Raw genomic sequence first — 26,210 nt, forward strand, 5'->3', positions numbered from 1 at the left:
TTTCATGTTAAACTAGACACACAATATAATAGTGGCTGCACAACATAATAAAATTCTGGAGATTTTAGTAGTTGGCAACATATGAGTTCATTTACATTTCAATGGAGATGTGTACTTCTTTCCCATGTATAATGTTGCCCAGTAATAAGCAGTCAGCAACACAGGAGAACATGAACATACCCTACATTAGCTCAGAACATTCTACCCCTGTGTGAGAGATTATGACATCCAGCTTGGCACTTATTGCAGAGCGATTAAAAGTTGCTGTGAGCATGACAGATATAAGTATAATAACTGACAACTTTGAGCTCATCACTGGAGAGGCACCGAGTCTGTAAAGAGGAGGGGTACAGAAGATGTGACATTGCTTAAAACGGAGGAGAGCTGACAGAAGGGTTTTTCTTGTAGCAAATCTAAACTCATCTGTGCTGCCCTATTCACCACACTGACTACTATGACTTTATCTGAAAGTTACTCTACTCCCAGCATTTTCTAATCATGCAAGAGGTTTGACCAGGAGATCAGGCTATATGTAATAACATTTTAAACACTGAGTAACCTGCTCTAAGCTACTAAGTTAAGGTCGGGGTGTGTTCTTTTTCTCCTGTATGGTGTTGCCTGTTTATGATTGGGCAATGCCATACAGGGGGAATAATTTCATGTCTCCAGTGAAAACTCTGAAAATGCCCTCTTGGATTTAAAAAGAACTACCTTATTAGGTGTCAAATACATTGATTGTTAATGTCAATGTAACAAAAAAGCAAAATAATAAAACAAAAAAACATTTTGTATTCTGTTCTGCTGCCATTACATTGTGTGTCCAGTTCAACATGTGAAAAAAAAATTGTGAAAGGGATGAGGGTAATAAGGGGGACGTAGCCATAAAAATATCCTAAAGACATATAAACGTACACACGTGGTCAAAATTGTTGGAACATCAAGCTGCTTGGAGATGGTCTTATAACTTTTACCTTTAACATGTTTGTCTATAATTTTCTTTCTAGTCTCCTGAGACAACTCTTTCCTTCGCTTCCTCTGGTCTATGTTGAGTGTGATACACACCAAACAGCACAGTGAGTATCTGTAGCCCTATATACCGGCCCACTCACTGATTCCAAGATTGTAGACACCTGTGATACTAGTTAGTGGACACACCTTGATTTAACATGTCCTTTTTGTCACATTATTTTCAGGTGTACCATCATTTCTGTCCAGGCCTATTACATGAGGTTTTTTTTTTTTTTTATTCTGTGGAAGCATGGTTGAAAAGCAATGTCTGACTTCCATTTGTTCATTTTCATAGATTTTTTATTTATTATTACTTTTGTTATATTCAAGCTATTTCTGTGACCATCGTGGGTTTTTCTGTCATTAAATGAGGGTTACCAACAATTTTGACCATGTGTGTAGTTATAGGGGTTTTCCCATCATGTAAAGATCAACAACCGATGGGTTCTACTAACATATACAACCAAAGTCAGGTTGCAAAGTACCCAGAAAAACACCACTCAATATAGTATAAAGTATAATTTTTTTTATTAAGGATTAAATGTAAAAAAGACATGAACCAGAGAGTAAATGGGACATGTAAGAGGATTTAAAAGGGGATAAAATCGAGTAGATAAAGGTGGGAGGGGGGCTTTAACAAAAAGTAAAGGGTAGCAAGGTAGTCTATATCAAACAAAGGGAATATTAATGAACTTCCATGATCCACGTAAGAATTTGCATGTAAGGCATGAATCTGTAAATCATTGTACAGATTATTAAGCTAGCATAGCGACAAAAATAATCAGTACGTCTATCTGTTTATCATGCAGTATAATATTGGAAGACAAGAAAAAAAAGCTTAATAATCAGTCCATATCTAATATAAAGGTAAAACACCAGTGCCCCAACGCACGTTTTGCTGTTACACTTTCTCAAGGGGAGATTTATACATATATATATATATATATATATATATATATATATATATATATATATATATATATATATATATATATATATATATATATATAGTTATATCTTTACTATGCAATATTAAAAGAGCACAAAAATTAATAAATTAATATAGTAATATGGAGTAGGGTTGAGCGACTTTCATTTTTTTAAGATCGAGTCTGGTTTTGTGAAACCCGATTTAGTCCAGAGTCGAGTCGAGTGAAGTCGGCCGATTATCGCTAAAAGTCGGGGATCGACCGAAACACGAAACCCAATGCAAGTCAATGGGGAAACATAGCCGGCAGTGAGTGGAGGCCAGGAAAACACCTACAGTGCACATTTTACTGCCAAAAACATCCATTCTTGTTTTCTGAAGCTTGTCAATCTTAATTAACTTTATAATAATAGTTGGGCACTGGAAATTGGGGGTCATTTGGCAAAAGTTGTGGGGGTAGGGCTGGTTCAAGGTTTTAGTGGGCCCAGGAAACATGGACTACATCATGGCGGTGGAGCAGGGAGAGGTAAGTATTTCAACGTTGCAAGTGCTGTGATCCTGAGCAAGCAGGGGGGGCCCACTCGTTCGCATTGGCACTGGCACAGGGCCCCTCAAAGTACGGCGGTGTGTGTGCATGGCGGGGGCGCCTCCCACCAGCAGCGACACTTTTGCGTACTCTGAGTGGCCCTGTGCCAGTGACGTCGCCAACGAGTATGCCCCCCCACCTGATGAAGGAACCTGCACTTTCATCTGCACCTTCCTCTTTGTCCCTGTGTAAGGTGGTATAATATGCGGGAAGGGGAACCTTACTTTCAGCAGGGTCAGATTCTGGCTGTGTAGAGTACAAGGGGAATGTAGTGGTCTAGGTCAATGTACCAGCAGACTCATCTAGCAGTGGCTGGGCAATGGGCAGGATGATGAGGAAACAGATATAGGGCCAAAGAATAAAGTAGGCTAAATGCAGATCAAAATTGGTAACAGGACTAAACAGGCGGCATTGCTTTGTTCAGTGGAGTAGCAAACCCAAGAGCAGCAGACACTGTTTCAAGGGCCTAACCACACTAGTAGGCCAAATGCAGTTTAATATCTGATAGTATAGGCCGAAAGCCAGAATGTGGAAGCTCAGCTTTGTTCAGTTGAGGACAACACCAGGGAGGGGCAGACACCGTTAGTAGGCCCTAACCACCATTTTGTTTTTTAAAAAACACTTAATGAGAGCCAGAAGGTTGAAGCTCAGCTTTATTCAGTTGAGGGCAACACCAGGGAGGGGCAGACACCGTTAGTAGGCCCTAAACACCATTTTGTTTTTTAAAAAACACTTAATGAGAGCCAGAAGGTTGAAGCTCAGCTTTATTCAGTTGAGGGCAACACCAGGCAGGGGCAGACACCGTTAGTAGGCCGGAACCACCATTTTGTTTTTTTAAAAACACTTAATGAGAGCCAGAAGGTTGAAGCTCAGCTTTATTCAGTTGAGGGCAACACCAGGCAGGGGCAGACACCGTTAGTAGGCCGGAACCAGCAATGTGTTTAAAAACAGCAGTTAATCAGAGCCGGAAGGTAGAAGCTCAGCTTTATTCAGTTGAGGGCAACACCAGGGAGGGGCAGAAGCCGTTAGTAGGCCCTAACCACCATTTTGTTTTTTAAAAAACACTTAATGAGAGCCAGAAGGTTGAAGCTCAGCTTTATTCAGTTGAGGGCAACACCAGGCAGGGGCAGACACCGTTAGTAGGCCGGAACCAGCAATGTGTTTAAAAACAGCAGTTAATCAGAGCCGGAAGGTAGAAGCTCAGCTTTATTCAGTTGAGGGCAACACCAGGGAGGGGCAGAAGCCGTTAGTAGGCCCTAACCACCATTTTGTTTTTTAAAAAACACTTAATGAGAGCCAGAAGGTTGAAGCTCAGCTTTATTCAGTTGAGGGCAACACCAGGCAGGGGCAGACACCGTTAGTAGGCCGGAACCAGCAATGTGTTTAAAAACAGCAGTTAATCAGAGCCGGAAGGTAGAAGCTCATCTTTATTCAGTTAAGGGCAACACCAGGGAGGGGCAGAAGCCGTTAGTAGGCCCTAACCACCATTTTGTTTTTTAAAAAACACTTAATGAGAGCCAGAAGGTTGAAGCTCAGCTTTATTCAGTTGAGGGCAACACCAGGGAGGGGCAGAAGCCGTTAGTAGGCCCTAACCACCATTTTGTTTTTTAAAAAACACTTAATGAGAGCCAGAAGGTAGAAGCTCAGCTTTATTCAGTTGAGGACAACTTGAATTAGGGACTGCATACAGACTTAGCAGGCTGTCCCCTGTGTGGACCATGCATCCAATACATTAACCCATTGAGCCACAAAGGACACGTAACCTTCCGTGGCCATGCCTACAGGTCCATGTGTCTGTTGTCAGGTGTACCTTTGTCAGTGTAGGCCTATTGGAAGGAGGGACCGCAGACAGGCTTCGAAGGCCTAACACAATAAAATGGGCTGGCTGTAGGCACTTTAAAATTGGTTCCAGGGGTACACGGGCAGCAGTGGTCTGGTCAGTGGAGGCCTAGTGGAAGGAGGGACCGCAGACAGGCTTCGAAGGCCTAACACAATAAAATGGGCTGGCTGTAGGCACTTTAAAATTGGTTCCAGGGGTACACGGGCAGCAGTGGTCTGGTCAGTGGAGGCCTAGTGGAAGGAGGGACCGCAGACAGGCTTCGAAGGCCTAACACAATAAAATGGGCTGGCTGTAGGCACTTTAAAATTGGTTCCAGGGGTACACGGGCAGCAGTGGTCTGGTCAGTGGAGGCCTAGTGGAAGGAGGGACCGCAGACAGGCTTCGAAGGCCTAAAATAACAAACAATAGGCTCATGGCAGTTTTACAGCGGTTACATGGATACACAGGCAGCTGGTGATGAGTGGAGGAGTATTTAAAGTAGGGACCGCAGACAGGCTATCAAAGGCCTAAAATAACAAACAATAGGCTCATGGCAGTTTTACAGCGGATACATGGATACACAGGCAGCTTGGTGGTGAGTGGAGGAGTATTTAAAGTAGGGACCGCAGACAGGCTATCAAAGGCCTAAAATAACAAACAATAGGCTCATGGCAGTTTTACAGCGGTTACATGGATACACGGGCAGGCAGCTGGTGATGAGTGGAGGAGTATTTAAAGTAGGGACCGCAGACAGGCTATCAAAGGCCTAAAATAACAAACAATAGGCTCATGGCAGTTTTACAGCGGTTACATGGATACACGGGCAGGCAGCTGGTGATGAGTGGAGGAGTATTTAAAGTAGGGACCGCAGACAGGCTATCAAAGGCCTAAAATAACAAACAATAGGCTCATGGCAGTTTTACAGCGGTTACATGGATACACAGGCAGCTTGGTGGTGAGTGGAGGAGTATTTAAAGTAGGGACCGCAGACAGGCTATCAAAGGCCTAAAATAACAAACAATAGGCTCATGGCAGTTTTACAGCGGTTACATGGATACACGGGCAGGCAGCTGGTGATGAGTGGAGGAGTATTTAAAGTAGGGACCACAGACAGGCTATCAAAGGCCTAAAATAACAAACAATAGGCTCATGGCAGTTTTACAGCGGTTACATGGATACACAGGCAGCTTGGTGGTGAGTGGAGGAGTATTTAAAGTAGGGACCGCAGACAGGCTATCAAAGGCCTAAAATAACAAACAATAGGCTCATGGCAGTTTTACAGCGGTTACATGGATACACGGGCAGGCAGCTGGTGATGAGTGGAGGAGTATTTAAAGTAGGGACAGCAGACAGGCTATCAAAGGCCTAAAATAACAAACAATAGGCTCATGGCAGTTTTACAGCGGTTACATGGATACACAGGCAGCTTGGTGGTGAGTGGAGGAGTATTTAAAGTAGGGACCGCAGACAGGCTATCAAAGGCCTAAAATAACAAACAATAGGCTCATGGCAGTTTTACAGCGGTTACATGGATACACGGGCAGGCAGCTGGTGATGAGTGGAGGAGTATTTAAAGTAGGGACCGCAGACAGGCTATCAAAGGCCTAAAATAACAAACAATAGGCTCATGGCAGTTTTACAGCGGTTACATGGATACACAGGCAGCTTGGTGGTGAGTGGAGGAGTATTTAAAGTAGGGACCGCAGACAGGCTATCAAAGGCCTAAAATAACAAACAATAGGCTCATGGCAGTTTTACAGCGGTTACATGGATACACGGGCAGGCAGCTGGTGATGAGTGGAGGAGTATTTAAAGTAGGGACCGCAGACAGGCTATCAAAGGCCTAAAATAACAAACAATAGGCTCATGGCAGTTTTACAGCGGTTACATGGATACACAGGCAGCTTGGTGGTGAGTGGAGGAGTATTTAAAGTAGGGACCGCAGACAGGCTATCAAAGGCCTAAAATAACAAACAATAGGCTCATGGCAGCTTTACAGCGGTTACATGGATACACAGGCAGCTTGGTGGTGAGTGGAGGAGTATTTAAAGTAGGGACCGCAGACAGGCTATCAAAGGCCTAAAATAACAAACAATAGGCTCATGGCAGTTTTACAGCGGTTACATGGATACACGGGCAGGCAGCTGGTGATGAGTGGAGGAGTATTTAAAGTAGGGACCGCAGACAGGCTATCAAAGGCCTAAAATAACAAACAATAGGCTCATGGCAGCTTTACAGCGGTTACATGGATACACAGGCAGCTTGGTGGTGAGTGGAGGAGTAGTGCAAGGAGTGTCTGTCCCAGTACTCCCAAAATATAAATAGATGTTAATGTCTCGCAAAACAACCAAAACAAAAAAAAAGGTGGCATACTTAGGTACAGGGGTGGGCTCATCTACTGAGTTTCTGACATAGTAATTTGGCAGTAACTATTTAATGGTGCCAATATAGGACACAGACACAGACTACTTTAAGTTGCATCATAGATGTCTACAAATTTGTATTGTCAGTGCCAGACATTGAATGATGTCAGCGAATAGACTAAAGATTGGTGGAGCTGTGCGACATAATTTTGGACGTGGTAGAGCACATTTTGAGCTGGGGTAGGGGGGAACTCTCTTGAGGCCGGCGGGACCGCCCCAGGGCCCCTCATGTTACAACGGTGTGTCTGACGTTGGGTGCGCACCGCCACCGCCAGAGACACTACATTGTACTATGAGGGACCCAGTAGCAATGCCGTCAACCAAAAGCGAGCACACCCACCTCTTCAGACAAACAGCAGTCTCACGGGTGCTTGCGCCAAGTCGCGATACCACGGCCCCGTGTGGGGAGTTTTGCCATTTAGGGAGGTGTAAACATGTCGTATGCTGTACAATCAGCTGCAGCAAATTAGACATTAGAAAAGTAATTCACAGGCAAGAGCTTTTCATAGGAAAGCTAGGTGTCGGCCGGGCAAGGTGGGGCAAAAGATTTCGAAATCCAGTTGTGGTTCATTTTAATGAATGTTAGATCGTCAACATTTTGGGTAGCCAGACGAGTCCTTTTTTCGGTTAATATTGAACCTGCAGCACTGAATACTCTTTCTGATAGGACACTTGCTGCCGGGCAAGCAAGCTCCTGCAATGCATATTCTGCCAATTCTGGCCAGGTGTCTAATTTGGAGGCCCAGTAATCAAATGGGAATGACGGTTGAGGGAGAACATCGATAAGGGATGAAAAATAGTTAGTAACCATACTGGACAAATGTTGTCTCCTGTCACTTTCAATTGATGCAGCAGTACCTGTCCTGTCTGCGGTCATAGCAAAATCACTCCACAACCTGGTCAGAAAACCCCTCTGTCCAACGCCACTTCTGATGTGTGCACCCCTAACACTCCTAGTCTGCTGCCCCCTGGAGCTCGTGTGAGAACGATCACGTGCGCTGTGTGCTGGGAATGCCTGAAGCAAACGGTCAACAAGAGTTGATTGTTTGGTTGCTAATATTAGTTCCAAGTTCTCATGTGGCATAATATTTTGCAATTTGCCTTTATAGCGTGGATCAAGGAGGCAGGCCAACCAGTAATCGTCATCGTTCATCATTTTCGTAATGCGTGTGTCCCTTTTTAGGATACGTAAGGCATAATCCGCCATGTGGGCCAAAGTTCCAGTTGTCAAATCTCCGGTTGTGATTGGTTGAGGGGCAGTTGCAGGCAAATCTACGTCACTTGTGTCCCTCAAAAAACCAGAACCCGGCCGTGACACGCAACCAATTTCCTGTGCCCCCGGGAAAGGTTCGGCATTAAAAATATACTCATCCCCATCATCCTCCTCGTCCTCCACCTCCTCTTCGCCCGCTACCTCGTCCTGTACACTGCCCTGACCAGACAATGGCTGACTGTCATCAAGGCTTTCCTCTTCCTCTGGTGCAGACGCCTGCTCCTTTATGTGCGTCAAACTTTGCATCAGCAGACGCATTAGGGGGATGCTCATGCTTATTACGGCGTTGTCTGCACTAACCAGCCGTGTGCATTCCTCAAAACACTGAAGGACTTGACACATGTCTTGTATCTTAGACCACTGCACACCTGACAACTCCATGTCTGCCATCCTACTGCCTGCCCGTGTATCCTCCCACAAATAAATAACAGCACGCCTCTGTTCGCACAGTCTCTGAAGCATGTGCAGTGTTGAGTTCCACCTTGTTGCAACGTCTATGATGAGGCGATGCTGGGGAAGGTTCAAAGACCGCTGATAGGTCTGCATACGGCTGGCGTGTACAGGCGAACGTCGGATATGTGAGCAAAGTGCACGCACTTTGAGGAGCAGGTCGGAGAACCCAGGATAAGTTTTCAATAAGCACTGCACCACCAGGTTTAAGGTGTGAGCCAGGCAAGGAATGTGTTTCAGTTGGGAAAGGGAGATGGCAGCCATGAAATTCCTTCCGTTATCACTCACTACCTTGCCTGCCTCAAGATCTACTGTGCCCAGCCACGACTGCATTTCTTGTTGCAAGAACTCGGACAGAACTTCCGCGGTGTGTCTGTTGTCGCCCAAACACTTCATAGCCAATACAGCCTGCTGACGCTTGGCAGTAGCTGGCCCATAATGGGACAACTGGTGTGCAACAGTGTCATCTGCCGATGGAGTGGTTGGCAGACTGCGTTCTGTGGAAGAGCTGTAGCTTCTGCAGGAGGACGAGGAGGAGGAGGAGGAGGGGGTGCGAACGCCTACAGCCAACTGTTTCCTAGACCGTGGGCTAGGCACAACTGTCCCTAAATTGATGTCGCCTGTGGACCCTGCATCCACCACATTCACCCAGTGTGCCGTGATGGACACATAACGTCCCTGGCCATGCCTACTGGTCCATGCATCTGTAGTCAGGTGCACCTTTGTACTCACAGATTGCCTGAGTGCATGGACGATGCGCTGTTTAACATGCTGGTGCAGGGCTGGGATGGCTTTTCTGGAAAAAAAGTGTCGACTGGGTAGCTCGTATCGTGGTTCAGCGTACTCCATCAGGGCTTTGAAAGCTTCGCTTTCAACTAACCGGTAGGGCATCATCTCTAACGAGATTAGTCTAGCTATGTGGGCGTTAAAACCCTGTGTACGCGGATGCGAGGATAAGTACTTCCTTTTTCTAACCAGAGTCTCATGTAGGGTGAGCTGGACTGGAGAGCTGGAGATCGTGGAACTTTCGGGTGTGCCGGTGTACATGGCAGACTGAGAGACGGTTGGAGACGGTATTGTTTCCGCCGGTGCCCTAGATGCAATATTTCCTCCTACAAAACTGGTGATTCCCTGACCCTGACTGCTTTTGGCTGGCAAAGAAACCTGCACAGATACTGCCGGTGGTGCGGAAAATGGTGGCCTTACAGTGACGGAAGGGATGTTGCGTTGCTGACTAGCTTCATTGGCCGAGGGTGCTACAACCTTGAGGGACGTTTGGTAGTTAGTCCAGGCTTGAAAATGCATGGTGGTTAAGTGTCTATGCATGCAACTAGTATTTAGACTTTTCAGATTCTGACCTCTGCTTAAGCTAGTTGAACATTTTTGACAGATGACTTTGCGCTGATCAGTTGGATGTTGTTTAAAAAAATGCCAGACTGCACTCTTCCTAGACTCGGATCCCTTTTCAGGGATTGCAGACTGAGCTTTAACCGGATGGCAACGCTGTGCTCCAACAGGTTTTGGCTTTGACACGCGTTTTGGGCCAGATACGGGCCCGGCAGATGGAACCTGTTGCGATGTTGATGCCTGCAGCGGCCCCTCCTCCACCTCCGCTTCTGAACTACTGCCGCCTGCACCCTGTTCCCCCAATGGCTGCCAATCGGGGTCAATAACTGGGTCATCTATTACCTCCTCTTCGAGCTCGTGTGCAACTTCGTCTGTGTCACTGTGTCGGTCGGTGGTATAGCGTTCGTGGCGGGGCAACATAGTCTCATCAGGGTCTGATTGTGGATCTGTACCCTGAGAGGGCAATGTGGTGGTCTGAGTCAAAGGAGCAGCATAGTACTCTGGCTGTGGCTGTGCATCAGTGCACTCCATGTCAGAATATACTTGTAATGGGCATGGCCTGTTAAATGTTTCACTTTCTAAGCCAGGGACGGTATGTGTAAAGAGCTCCATGGAGTGACCCGTTGTGTCGCCTGCTGCATCCTTCTCTCTTGTTGTAGTTTTTGCTGAGGAGGACAAGGAAGCGACTTGTCCCTGACCGTGAACATCCACAAGCGACGCGCTGCTTTTACATTTACCAGTTTCGGAAGAGGAGGCAAAAGAGCTAGAGGCTGAGTCTGCAATGTAAGCCAAAACTTGCTGTTGCTGCTCCGCCTTTAAAAGCGGTTTTCCTACTCCCAGAAAAGAGAGCGTTCGAGGCCTTGTGTAGCCTGACGACGAAACTGGCTCCACAGCTCCAGACTTAGGTGGAATATTTTTATCCCCACGACCACCTGATGCTCCACTACCACTACCATCATTACCAGCTGACAATGAACGCCCACGACGACCTCTTGCACCAGACTTCCTCATTGTTTTAAAATCTTAACCAAAGTAACTTTATTTGTTGCTGTCAAACAACTTACACGGTGAGCTATAACTTCAGTATGATTTCAATATCCCTTAACAGGTTGGTGAGACCACAAGGAAAATCAGGCACAATGTTACACACTCTGTTTTCTGTGGCACAAAATCACAGAGATGACACACACGCAGGACTGTCACTCAAGCACTAATGTCAATATTAATCTCCCACCTAATTTATTTATTTTTTTTTCTCAGGGAGACTTTAGAAACCAAATAATATAAAAAAAAAAAAACAAAAAAAAAAAGGCTTTCTATGGCCCACAATTAGAGAGAGAGAGGTGGCACACCCAGGAGTCAAGACTGGCGCACAAGCTGAAAGGGCAATATTACTCTCCCACTGTTTTTTTAAGTTTTTTTTTTTTTATTTTCAGGGAGACTTTAGAAACCAAATAATATTAAAAAAACCAAAAAAATAAATAGCCTTTCTATGGCCCACTGAATGAGAGAGAGAGAGGTGGCACACCCAGGAGTCAAGACTGGCACACAAGCTGAAAGGGCAATATTACTCTCCCACTGTTTTTTTAAGTTTTTTTTTTTATTATTTTCAGGGAGACTTTAGAAACCAAATAATATTAAAAAAACCAAAAAAATAAATAGCCTTTCTATGGCCCACTGAATGAGAGAGAGAGGTGGCACACCCAGGAGTCAAGACTGGCACACAAGCTGAAAGGGCAATATTACTCTCCCACTGTTTTTTTATGTATTTTTTGTTTTGTAAGGGAGACTTTAGAAACCAAATAATATTAAAAAAAAAACAAAAAAAAAAGGCTTCCTATGGCCCACAATTAGAGAGAGAGAGGTGGCACACCCAGGAGTCAAGACTGGCGCACAAGCTGAAAGGGCAATATTACTCTCCCACTGTTTTTTTATGTTTTTTTTTTTTTCAGGGAGACTTTAGAAACCAAATAATATTAAAAAAACCAAAAAAATAAATAGCCTTTCTATGGCCCACTGAATGAGAGAGAGAGGTGGCACACCCAGGAGTCAAGACTGGCACACAAGCTGAAAGGGCAATATTACTCTCCCACTGTTTTTTTAAGTTTTTTATTTTTTTATTTTCAGGGAGACTTTAGAAACCAAATAATATTAAAAAAACCAAAAAAATAAATAGCCTTTCTATGGCCCACTGAATGAGAGAGAGAGGTGGCACACCCAGGAGTCAAGACTGGCACACAAGCTGAAAGGGCAATATTACTCTCCCAACGTTTTTTTATGTATTTTTTGTTTTTTAAGGGAGACTTTAGAAACCCAATAATATTTAAAAAAAAAAAAAAAAAAGGCTTTCTATGGCCCACTGAATGAGAGAGAGAGGTGGCACACCCAGGAGTCAAGACTGGCACACAAGCTGAAAGGGCAATATTACTCTCCCACTGTTTTTTTATGTATTTTTTGTTTTTTAAGGGAGACTTTAGAAACCCAATAATATTAAAAAAAAAAAAAAAAAAAGGCTTTCTATGGCCCACAATTAGAGAGAGAGGTGGCACACCCAGGAGTCAAGACTGGCGCACAAGCTGAAAGGGCAATATTACTCTCCCACTGTTTTTTTAAGTTTGTTTTTTTTTATTTTCAGGGAGACTTTAGAAACCAAATAATATTAAAAAAACCAAAAAAATAAATAGCCTTTCTATGGCCCACTGAATGAGAGAGAGAGGTGGCACACCCAGGAGTCAAGACTGGCACACAAGCTGAAAGGGCAATATTACTCTCCCACTGTTTTTTTATGTTTTTTTTGTTTTTTAAGGGAGACTTTAGAAACCAAATAATATTAAAAAAAAAAAAAAAAAAAAAGGCTTTCTATGGCCCACAATTAGAGAGAGAGAGGTGGCACACCCAGGAGTCAAGACTGGCGCACAAGCTGAAAGGGCAATATTACTCTCCCACTGTTTTTTTAAGTTTTTTTTTTTTTATTTTCAGGGAGACTTTAGAAACCAAATAATATTAAAAAAACCAAAAAAATAAATAGCCTTTCTATGGCCCACTGAATGAGAGAGAGAGGTGGCACACCCAGGAGTCAAGACTGGCACACAAGCTGAAAGGGCAATATTACTCTCCCACTGTTTTTTTATGTTTTTTTTTTTTTCAGGGAGACTTTAGAAACCAAATAATATTAAAAAAACCAAAAAAATAAATAGCCTTTCTATGGCCCACTGAATGAGAGAGAGAGGTGGCACACCCAGGAGTCAAGACTGGCACACAAGCTGAAAGGGCAATATTACTCTCCCACTGTTTTTTTATGTATTTTTTGTTTTTTAAGGGAGACTTTAGAAACCCAATAATATTTTTTTTTAAAAAAAGGCTTTCTATGGCCCACTGAATGAGAGAGAGAGGTGGCACACCCAGGAGTCAAGACTGGCACACAAGCTGAAAGGGCAATATTACTCTCCCACTGTTTTTTTATGTATTTTTTGTTTTTTAAGGGAGACTTTAGAAACCCAATAATATTTAAAAAAAAAAAAAAAAAAAGGCTTTCTATGGCCCACAATTAGAGAGAGAGGTGGCACACCCAGGAGTCAAGACTGGCACACAAGCTGAAAGGGCAATATTACTCTCCCACTGTTTTTTTATTTATTTTTTTTTTTTTCAGGGAGACTTTAGAAACCAAATAATAAGAAAAAAAATAAATAAATAAATAGGCTTTCTATAGCCCACTGAATGAGAGATAGCACACACAGCAGTGGCACACAAGCCCTGACTGAGGCCAATATTTTTCTACCACTGATTGATGTAGTGTTTTTGTGTTGAGGTAGAATTTAGAACACAAATCACGGAAAAAATAAATAGGCTTTCTATGGCCCACTCAGTGAGAGATGGCACACACAGGGATGGCACTGTAGCAGAAATGCCAATCTTAATCTCCCACAAAAAAAAAAAAAAAAACAGGGACTGTCCTACAATTACTATCTCCCTGCAGTAATCTAAGCCAGGTATGGCAGGCAGCAATAGGAGTGGACTGATGCACAAATTAAATAAAAAGTGTGGACAAACAAAAAAGATAGCTGTGCAGAAAGGAACAAGAGGATATGTGCTTTGAAAAAAGCAGTTGGTTTCCACAGTGGCGTACACACAGCAATACAGCTATCACGGAGCCTTCTAGGGCAGCCCAATGAGCTACAGCGCTGAGGAAAAAAAAAAAAAAATAGCTTCCACTGTTCCTGCACACCGAAGGTGGTGTTGGACAGTGGAAATCGCTACAGCACAAGCGGTTTGGTGGTTAGTGGACCCTGCCTAACGCTATCCCTGCTTCTGACGAAGCGGCAGCAACCTCTCCCTAAGCTCAGATCAGCAGCAGTAAGATGGCGGTCGGCGGGAACGCCCCTTTATAGCCCCTGTGCCGCCGCAGACAGCAAGCCAATCACTGCAATGCCCTTCTCTAAGATGGTGGGGACCAGGATCTATGTCATCACGCTGCCCACACTCTGCGTTCACCTTCATTGGCTGAGAAATGGCGCTTTTCGCGTCATTGAAACGCGACTTTGGCGCGAAAGTCGCGTACCGCATGGCCGACAAGCACAGGGGTCGGATCGGGTTTCATGAGACGCCGACTTAGCCAAAAGTCGGCGACTTTTGAAAATGATCGACCCGTTTCGCTCAACCCTAATATGGAGGTCTTTGAGGGAGAGTACAAACAAATAGCAGAGAATCAAGATGAGAAGAGCACTGCAAGTTGTAAATTTGGTTCAAATATTACTTTTACTGTAAAATAAAAATGTATAAGGATGTACAAAGTGCAAGTTGACCAAAAGAGCTAGTGCTTCAATACAAATATATTATGATCAATATGATATCTAAACCAAAGTGTTAATGCAAAATCACCATGTATTAAAAAATAGTCATCTACAAACATGATTTTTACTAATGATACGCAAGTTGAAAGTCCATCATATGATCTCCACTACCCCCACTATAGTACTGCAGTAAGTTGTAAATGTCATGTTCTCTTATGCCTTTGGCTGAGCATCACAGTTTGCGAATATGGCATCACCAAAGACTTCAGTGAGGGTTTGATGGAAGTCTGTAGTGTGCGTGTGGAGAGAGCTCAGCACTAAGCAGTTAAAGATCATTGATGTGGTAAAGAAACATTTTATCTGTTTTTATTGTAAATTATGTTGAATTGTTTATTGAACATTTGCTTTGCATTGGTTAAATTATAATAGTGACATTATTATTATTATTATTATTTATTGTTATAGCGCCATTTATTCCATGGCGCTTTACATGTAAGGAGGGGTATACATAATAAAAACAAGTACAATAATCTTAAACAATACAAGTCATAACTGGTACAGGATGAGTGAGGACCCTGCCCGCGAAGACTCACAATCTACAAGGGATGGGTGAGAATACAGTAGGTGAGGATAGAGCTGGTCATGCAGTGGTTTGGTCGATCGGTGGTTACTGCAGGTTGTAGGCTTGTCGGAAGAGGTGGGTCTTCAGGTTCTTTTTGAAGATTTCGGTGGTAGGCGAGAGTCTGATGTGTTGTGGTAGAGGGTTCCAGAGTAGGGGTGATGTGCGAGAGAAATCTTGTATACGATTGTGGGAAGAGGAGATAAGAGAGGAGTAGAGAAGGAGATCTTGTGAGGATCGGAGGGTTGCGTGTAGGTAAGTACCGGGAGACGAGGTCACAGATGTATGGAGGAGACAGGTTGTGGATGGCTTTGTACATCACGGTTAGGGTTTTGTACTGGAGTCTCTGGGCAATGGGGAGCCAGTGAAGGGATTGACAGAGGGGAGAGGCCGGGGAATAGCAGGGGGACAGGTGGATTAGTCGGGCAGCAGAGTTTAGAATAGATTGGAGGGGTGCGAGAGTGTTCGAGGGGAGGCCACAGAGCAGGAGGTTGCAGTAGTCAAGGCGAGAGATGATGAGGGCATGGACTAGGGTTTTTGCAGATTCTTGGTTGAGGAATGAACGGATTCGTGAAATATTTTTGAGTTGAAGTCGGCAGGAAGTGGAAAGGGCTTGGATATGTGGTTTGAAGGAGAGATCAGCGTCAAGGATTACCCCGAGGCAGCGAGCTTGTGGGACTGGGGAGAGTGGGCAGCCATTTACTGTAATGGTTAGGTTCGTAGAGGGGGTCGCGTGAGATGGGGGAAAGATGATGAATTGTGTTTTGTCCATGTTAAGTTTCAGAAATCTAGCGGAGAAGAAGGATGAAATAGTGATATCTGGTCCAGAGATGTAGATCTGTGTGTCATCAGCATAGAGGTGATACTGAAAGCTATGAGATTCTATGAGCTGTCCCAGGCCAAAGGTGTAAATGGAGAAGAGCAGGGGCCCAAGGACTGAACCTTGCGGGACTCCGACAGATAGGGGGCGAGGTGAGGTGGTGTGTGAGTGGGAGACGCTGAATGTCCGGTCTGTTAGGTATGATGAGATCCATGCAAATCAAAAGAGGACAAGCAGTCATAAAGTCCAAAGAATGTTAGTTTTATTATATCAAAAAACATAAAAAGTACAAACAAGCGATGCTTAGATGGGCTAAAAAGATGACAGTAGGGGGTCACCTACAACATACAAAAAGAAGCCAAAGGCGCAGAAATGTGCGTCGGGGTGTACGGGTGTCCCTATTTTACAGACCATCGGCATCGGGTAATGTATATGGCTCATTTCAGCCTGGATTTTTATTGTGTACATGGAGTATTCAATGCTGGGGACACAATACCTCCCAGCTATATGGGAGATTACTACTTTATAACTGGGTGTACTTTCAGGCATTGCCCATATGCTAGTAGTATTATTGCTTGTTAGGTGGCACCCTGCCTTGGGCTTCTTTTTGTATGTTGTAGGTGACCCCCTATTGTCATCTTTTTAGCCCATCTAAGCATCGCTTGTTTGTACTTTTTATGTTTTTTGATATAATAAAACTAACATTCTTTGGACTTTATGACTGCTTGTCCTCTTTTGATTTGCATAGTATATATTGCAGTTGTCCATATGTCCATGCATAGGTGGTGTTGTGGTAGATAATGTTGGACAAGTGTGGATGTATATACACAGTATTTAGGCTGTCCCCACCATCTAGTATGCTTATCAGAATTTTTCTATATGATGAGATCCAGGATAGGGCCAAGTCTGTGATGCCAAGGGATGAGAGGGTCTGTAATAATAGGGAATGGTCCACTGTGTCAAAGACATACTCTGACATTCTTGTCAGAACTTGCCACAACAGCTCTGATGTTCAGCTGATTCTGCATGTGTTTTAACACCTTTCTCACCAACATTACTCCTAAGGGTAGGGAACAGTCTTCTTTTTAAGTGGTCCATCATGTGCATGACATCTGATCAAGATCAGGAATCTGTCTTCCTCAATCTTCACACAAGGGGAGCAAAAACCCATAACCATATCCATGAATTGCCAACAATTTACACATTGGTCAACATGTGCATACAAGAGATGAGCATATCAATTTGATTAAAATGTAATTTGTGTAGAAGTTTTGAAAATTCACTTGTCCGGGTATATTAGAACTTTTTACAATTCAATTTGTGCAAATCGCCAAGAAAATGCCCTCCAACATTTTACACATTGCAGAATATTACATCGGCCAAAGAAGGCTGATATGACCTCAGCCATGGCCGAGCGGGCGTCCACATCCTGCCTTGCCACTATCATATTAGGGGCGAAAATACCACCGGTGCAACTGCATCGGGGCCAGGAGGTGGAGGGGGGCCCTTGCAGTGCAGTAATAATGAGGACAATCTTGCCTGTTGCTCAAAGCCCGAAGCTTTGGGAGGCCTATGGCCAGATTGCCTTTATCAAAATTGGCATGGTGGGCAGGGAGTGATCCTGCAGCTCTGCTGCTTACAGTAGAAAATGGCAGTGAAGCTGTTGGATCCCATCCCTGGCCAGTACTTTTTCTGTGACACAGACATGTGTGGGTTGATGACGTCAGCATGCAATGCATGCTGGTGTCATTTAGAAAGTCCTTGGTAAAGAAGAAAAGTGGTGCCATGTGTGAGTGATTTTTTTTATTTCAATACACTGGGGAAAGGCCAATGATGAGAGTTTGGGGGAGGATTGGGATGGGAGTAAAGGGTTGTAGAGGGACTTCAGGGTCTTATAAGAAACAGGGGGAGGGGGAGGACGATTCTAGATCCGGATTTAAAATGAATTGGGAGATGGCAGGGGATGCTAAGTCCCCAATAGCATCATCCTCACACCCCAATTCATTATAAGGTCCTGATAGTGTCTTCCCCTACCCTAAAATGCAGTAAAACATCAGAGACTTAACATGTGTTGAAGAATGGGAGAGAAGGGAGTAAGGGGATAGGAGACTTTGTATTGAGTGAATTGAAAGGTGGGACAAGACTCTGTCAAGGAGTTGTAATTAATTGGTAGGTGGCGGAGGATGCTAAGTACCTGATAGCAGCCTCCCTCACCCCCAATTAATTGTAGGACACCGATAACATCTTTTTACATCCACAAATTCATTATGACGTTATCAGGAACTTATAATGGGGTTTTTTTTGGGGGGGAAGGGGGACACTAAGGCTATGTGCATATTTTTGGGATTTGCAGCAGAAAATTCTGCTGAAATCCTGATGTGTTGCCAGGTAGAATGCTCCTTAAAATACGTGTTTTTGCCGCGTTATTGATGCATATTTTTTCCCGCTTGTTAGTATGGGTAAAATGTGCTGCAAAACTCAGTAAGAATTGACCTGCTGGAGATTTGAATCTGGTGAAAATCTTCAAGGAAAAATATAAGCAATGTGTACATGAGACTTCAGGAATCTCACAGTAAAACGGTGCATATTTTCTGCAACCAAAATGTGACAGGCAGTCACCAGATTAGGAAGGACCATCCCAAGAAGGATCTGGGGTTTACGACCGGGGCAGGAGTAGCTGAGATGGTGTTCCTGGCATCTTTCCCTATTGAAAACGGAAGAGGGGATGGCAGAGAGCTGGTGACACTAAGGGCACGGATGAGACAGGGATTGTCTCAAGGTAAGGCAGGGATTGCCGGAAGAATGGAGACAGAGTTGACAGGAAAGATAGAGGCTGCCCGGAATGCAGGGAAAGCTCAGAAGATGTCCAGTTGTGAAACCTGTGCTGTAAATATGATGGATGCCCTATTGTAGAGTAAAGTTCAACTGTTGGAAAGAACTGTGTCTCAGATGTTTTGTGGAGCTTGGGAACACAGAGTCGAGGTGACAGAACTTGAGAGGACTGACAGTGAATGTAAGTGATCTGCTGCGCACGCTGCACATGCAGAGGAAGGCACACTGTATTTTATCTGTGGGGCACCATGGTGTGGGAATAATACAGCCCATTGCCATGACTACCACCCTGGCCGCCTTACACATGCACAGGCATTGATCGAACTAACTTGCGCCTGTAGGGCTTACAGGCTATAAGGTATAGCAATGCTCCTACATTGCTATAACTGTTAAGATTTGGCAGTCTCATAGCATGACTGTACAATGTTTCTTTTAGATTGGAAAACCCCTTTAAAAGACATCAAACAGCAGGTTGCTATTTAATCTGAGATCAGCATGATGCAAGAGCAGAGACCCTGATTCCAGTGATATGTTGATTACTTACCAGACTGCTTGTTGCAGTTTCAATAAAATCATGTTTTATCAGCAGGAGAGTATCAGTAGCGAACTAGTTGTCTTGTGCCATGTAGTCCCTCTGCTCTATGTAATCCTGCCCCCACTGCTGATTAGCAGCTTTATGTAAATTTACTGTATACATAGAAAGATGCCAATTATTGGTGTGGGCCGGGTTACACAAAACTCAGCATTTGAGCACTGCTAGATCTGCAGCAGAGAAAACATTAATTTTATCAAGATGAAAGCATACAGAAAAGTAAGGGATTCATAATTGGAATAATGGTCTCTGACCTCATTATGCTCTCAGATTACATAGCAAACAACTGGTGACAAATTCTCATTCAGGGGATACAAAATTGACCAGTACATGATAGTAGGCCCACCAAAGATGAAGCCGCCCATTTATTTTTAAGTCAAGCAGATATTTTACAATTGAATTTCCTATGGACATCCTGTAGTCTTTGCTGGGAACCTTTCAGGGTGGAATCTCCAGTCCTTATTAGCGTAATCCTTCTTAAGTCCTTTCTAGGGAATGTAAAATGATTGAGAGCTCATTTACTAATTGTTTTTTCTCCAGCAAGCTGTGCACAACTGCTGAGACAGAGCATCAACGAGGCCTCCACCCATGTTAATATGCTGTGACAGTATGAACCGTACTCCAGACATTTATGTATTCAGTACCTGAGCAAGACTTCTACCACAAGCATACGAAATAATTGCTAAAATATTTAACAGAATGGCAGCATTTTAAGGAAAAATGTTACATTTTTGCTAAACTAATGTTCTCAGCAGCCTATGCTATATTTTTTATGTACATTTATATATTTATGGATCTATTTACAAGTATGACACATCAGCCCAATATCAAATTATGGAAACTCTGACAATTTTTTTAAAAAGTCAGCAGGGCTCCTGGGTAAATTTCTTAACATATTCAAATATATTTCTACTTCTTGGAATTAAAGGGGTATTCCCATCTTCAAGATCCTGTCCCAATATGTAGTAGGTGTAATAATATTAGCAAATACCTCCAATTAGAAATGTAGTATAGTTTTTCTGATTTGCTATCTTTTTCCTCATGTGCAGGCATTGCAAGCCCTTAGGTATCCATGGTTACCACCACTAGCAACTACGTAGCAACTATATCAGTGATTATATCCATGATACCTAAGGTCCTGCAATGCTTGCACATGAGAAAATAGACATAGCGAATCAGAAAAACTGTACTACATGTCTAATTGGAGGTATTTGCTAACATTATTATTATTACACCTACTACATATTGGGATAGGATTTCGATTTTGCGGTGACCCCTCGGACCGTAAAAAGTTGGACATGTGAATAGCCTCAGACTATACTAGGTACAGGTTCTATCCGTGAAAAATATGGATAGAAATTCTATGGGAAAAGCGGTCATGTGAATGTACCTTTAACAGCAGTATAAAGTTCTACTTAAAGGTATTTTACCACGATAAAACCCATTTAAAGGAAAACTATCTAAGAAGAGTGTTCTACATTATTAAGCAGGCCACAGGTTTCAAGCAATATGGGAAGGAAAAAGGATCTCTCTGCTGCTGAAAAGTGTCAAATAGTGCAATGCTTTGTACAAGCTATGAAAACATTAGAGAGTTCACAAAATCTTAATCGTGATCATTGTACTATGAAGAGATGTGTGGCTGAAGCTGAGCACAGATGGGTTTGTGCAGATAAAGGCATAATGAGAAAAGTTTCTGCCAGACAAATTCATGTTATTAGGACAGCAGCTGCCATTACAAACCATTAAAAATCAGGAAACGGGTATCTGAATCCGCTTGTGCCTCTGCAGTCTTTTTTTACTGATGAGTACCATGCAACCCTGGATGGTGCAGATGGATGGAGTAGTGGATCGTTGGTAGATGGCACGAGGTCCCAAAAAAGCTGTGACGTCAGTAAGGATATGGCGGAGTCATGTTTGGGGCCGGAATAATGGGCAGAGAGATGATAGACCCTTTTAGAATTTGTGTGAAAATGATCTTGCCAAGTATATAGAGTTTGTAACTGGCCCCTTTGTTCCATGTTACAAAAAGTAGAACTGTGCCATCCATAGCAAAATCACCTTCATACATGACAATGCACCATCTCATGCTGTAAAGAATACCTTTGAATCATATGGGCATAAAAGGAGAGAAACGCATGGTGTGGCCACAATCCACCACTGACCTCAACCCTATTGAGAACCTTTGGAGTATCATCAAGCATAAGATCTATGAGGGTGGGAGGCAATTCCCATCAATGCAGCAGCTCTGGGAGGCTATTGTGACTTCATGCAAAGAAATACAAGCAGAAACTCTCCAAAAACTCTCAAGTTCAATGAATGGAAAAATTGTGAAAGTGATATTAAAGAAGGGGTCCTATGTTAACATGTAACTTAAGGTGTTTTTGATTTAAAAAGCTTTTGACTTCAATAAATGTGACCTCTTAATGCTGTAAATTCTACAAACGACCATTTTCAGTTCTTTACAACCTATAAAATGTTTGGTAACTCTGTGCATAATATTTCGTAACAGTGCATTTTGAGTTCATTTTAGTTTTTAAATAAATACTGTTATCATTGGGCGTTTTCTTGTACAATAAAATGTGATTTATCTTCTAACGGTTCATAATTTGAACATTACATGGACTGATTTGCATCGGCCATTTAGGAAAATCAGAGAAAACAGCATTTGCATAATAACTTAGAACACGGTGTACATGATCCATAATAGAAACTAAGATTCTCATGGACTTATGTTAGGATAAATCAGGTTATGTTTTTTTTTAAAAAAAAAAGGTATGAAAAGCAATAGCATTTTACCTTTCAGGTGCAGAACACACTGCAGCTCGAACACAGGTGTGAACATGGCTTACAATTCCCATATATTGGCAATGCACAATACGTAAATAATAATTGGGATCAAGTAAGTGAGGCAAGCATGAGCACATTTATGTCATATTTTAATTTAAGGATGTAAAAAGGCTGCCTTTGCTCTACCAGAGAAATAACTCAACTTAACAAGCCCATACACTTCATCGAGAGAGAGAGAGACTGGTAAGAATAAGAATAGATAAAGCAGGATTGATTACAATCATAGTCACATATATCATCCAAAAAATAATGTGACTGATCCCAGTAATAATTATTCACAGTATTCTTTTGGGTGACATACTATGAATAATCCCCAGTGTAATGCATGTCAGAGGCCATAGGCTCAAAAAGGCAACCTCAGACAAACCTGGTGCTACCTATTCCATGAACTTTAACTGGCAGTGAGTGTCAGAGGTTCAGGGGTTTAAATAGATGACAGCCTCGCACAGACTCACAGAACGGAGCCAGGAACTAACCCCATAGTTTTGTTCCCAGACTGAGCAGCAGCAACAGACCCAGCAATCAATCAGGACTACCGCATCACCTGCAACAAAGGAGAAGCACCCCTCAGTGACCGTAGAGGAAATCTAGGGGACAGGCACTGACCTGGATGTTACACCCAGGTATTTTGCATTTAGTCAGAACCTACATTACTTGGAATAGTTGCAGACTTGAAACCGATGATGTGATGCTTTATAGGGCTTTGTGCCTTAAAAAGCCAAGAACACACAACTACTGTAAATGGTAACAGTGTAATTCACACATGTCCAAAGTCTTTTACTGCCACAGTAAATAACCATTACACCAACAATTTGCTTTTACAGCAGACATTAGGGCTAAGCTTCACAGGATAAGAAACAAAGTATCGGAGTTGGAATTGTCCAATTCTTATAAATGGTATCAATGAATAGGGTGGCATGGTGGCTCAGTGGTTAGTACTGCAGCCTTGCAGAACTAGGGTCCTGGGTTCAAATCCCACCAAAAATGACAAAAGCAAGGAGTTTTTAATGTTCTCCCTGTGATTGCGTGACTTTCCTCAAGCTTCTCTGGTTTCCTCCTACGCTCCACAGACATACAGATAGGGGATCTGGATTGTGAACCCCAATGGGGACAGTGCCAATACTGTCCGTAAAGCGCTGTGGAAGTAATGGCGTTATATAATTGAGATAAATAAATGAAGGGTATCCCTGATTACACATGATTAAATTTAACATGCCAGGTAGTAAAGTTGGGACTTGTTTGCACATTGCCTTTTTGCAGTGTTTTTTCCATCCATCAGGGTGTAGAAATAGTAACAGTTTTACAGTAATAGGAAAATGAATGAGATTTTTAAAATCTCATTCACAAGTTGCCCGTTTTTTTTCCTGTGTGGTGCATTATGTTTAAAAACTCCATACGTCAAATCTCTCAGGCATTTTTACTGTTTTTTTTCCCTAAATTAAAAAAAGATGCCTAGCAGCAAAAATAAAAACACAAAAAAGCCACATGAAAAGCGCTTAAAAAATGAATGTTTTAATGCAGAAATGTCAATGTGTTTTTCTGATGACTGACTGCATTTTTTTCTCATGTAAAAAAATGCAGCAAAAGTCTGCCCATGAACATACCCCTGTACTGAAAAGAATATGAGAACCTCCAGGAACTGATATAATGTGCGGCAGCCTAATCCAAAGCTGTGAATCTTGAGAGCCAACCAGCTGTGACAAATGCAATCACACAAGATTACCAGCAATAGTCTCAGTCTCAAAGCCAACAGGTGTTATCTTCAAAGACTTTGAACTGGTAGAGGAACAAGAATAGGAGACACACACACACCTGTTTTTCTATAAATTTCTCCATTTCGCTGAGCAGATGTTATGTTGCGACATCTCTACCTTCTAGCAATTAGAAATGCAAATAATAAGCATGCCAGGGCGTGGAGCGCACAACCAGACAGCCTCCTTCAAGCCGAGAATAAAAATAATAATGGGTGTGTCGGGTGTCCTGCAGAACGTCTGTGATCCCCGGCCTCAAATTTCACCTGATCGATCACCTAGAAAAATAGAGAAGGATGATAGTTTAATAACTGGTGTGTACACAGGAAGATAGCTGATGCTGATGACTGCATCCGGGGATAGACAACGTTAGATGTGTTCAAGAGAAGTCAACAGTTCTGTAGTAAAATAAACATACTAGTATTTGCAGCTTTTATAGGATAGTATTATCTGCAATACAGGTGTTCACCAATACAACACTACAACCACTATACTCTACTATCTCTCTCACTCTCTACTTCATCCGTCTTTATAGAATCAGGCAATGAGAGCCGTAACTGCACTTTGGACTTCTGTACATTATGGAATGAACTTTATTTAAACGTTCGTTCCCAAACTGACACCTTATCTACTATGCCATAAAGGCCAGGGTCAGACTTGCGAGTGTGTCCACAGGAATGGACCAGTAGCCACAAGCGCTGTCCTTGGTCGCTTGTCCTTTATAATGGGGCATTGCAGAGCTCCGTTCTCAGACTTTGGCCGGGGTCAGACTTGCAAGTGTGATGCGAGAAACTCACGCGAGTCTCTCACATCAATACCCGATGCTGCCGCCGGCACATGTATTTCTATGCAGCCACCCACTCCGGTCCCAAGTGCCAGTGGCAGCGTCGGGTATTGATGTGAGAGACTCGCGTGAGTTTCTCGCATCACACTTGCAAGTCTGACCCTGGCCAAAGTCTGAGAACGGAGCTCTGCAATGCCCCATTATAAAGGACAAGTGACCAAGGACAATGTTTGTGGCTACTGGTCCATTCCTGTGGGAAGTTTCAAAGCCCTGTTCTAAGGATCGATTTCTGTCTCTGTGATCAGCAAGTCATCATCTATCCTGCGGATGGCTAATAACTCGCCAAGTTAGGAATAATGCTTTAACTCATCAGTAGTAGGGTAGGTACAGACAACCAGTTTCTCTCCATACAGAAAAAATCACTCCAATTATACTAATCAGACTGATCAGAGTTCGATCTTAGTGTCTCGGTCTGGGGAAAAAAATTGGACATGTTCACAGCCCCATAGTATAAAATGGGTACAAGTGCTATCCATCAAAACCAATTAAAATGGTCGCCTGCATGAAGCCTTTATGAACAGTACTGCAGATGGTCCAATAGCAGGCATTATGAGCAGGTACAAAGACAGGAAACCCATGAGTTCCTGATTTTTTTCCTGCCCTTACAGCAGCTCACTTAGCCTGAAAAAAGGCGATCATTGGTGAGAAGCATTGCTGCAGCACCACAGTGCCATTTAAGACACTGATAACATTCATTTTGCAAGTGAATCAGAAGTTTGAAGAACAGTTATCTTCTTATTGGTGCTATTTTATAGTCCCTTGGCTTTAAGAACCTGAACTCTCACACTGTACCACAATTACACCTCCTTATAGGAAAAAGCAGTCATTGCTTATGAATTTATCTCTGTTGCTCTTTATATACAATTTAAAGGTGTTTTCCAGGTGTAGTAAGAAAGTCTGCAGCCATTCTGTGTAACTGCAGATATGTGAATCCTCACAAAACGCACATTGCACACTGTCAGGATTCTCCACTGTCAGCAAGGTGATCGGTCATATTACTGCATGCATGTGATATGCATACTACACATGTAGGGGACGGGGACCTGGTGAGCCATGCGGACGGGTGGAACCATTGTTGCCGGGAGTCGGGGTTCCAGGGAACGGATTGGAAGGACGTACGACAGGAGGCAGAGTGACGCAGGGAGGGAGGAGGATAAAAGGAAAAGCGCGCGAAAGCAGGGGCAGAGAAGCGCGAGAGAACTCTGAGGAGAGGAAACGGCAGCGCAGTTGTTGTGTGTGTGCAGGCCGCAGTGAGACTTACTGGAAGCAGGGGGAGAGCGT

This window comes from Ranitomeya variabilis, chromosome 1 (assembly GCF_051348905.1).
Source record: "Ranitomeya variabilis isolate aRanVar5 chromosome 1, aRanVar5.hap1, whole genome shotgun sequence".
NCBI lineage: Eukaryota > Metazoa > Chordata > Amphibia > Anura > Dendrobatidae > Ranitomeya > Ranitomeya variabilis.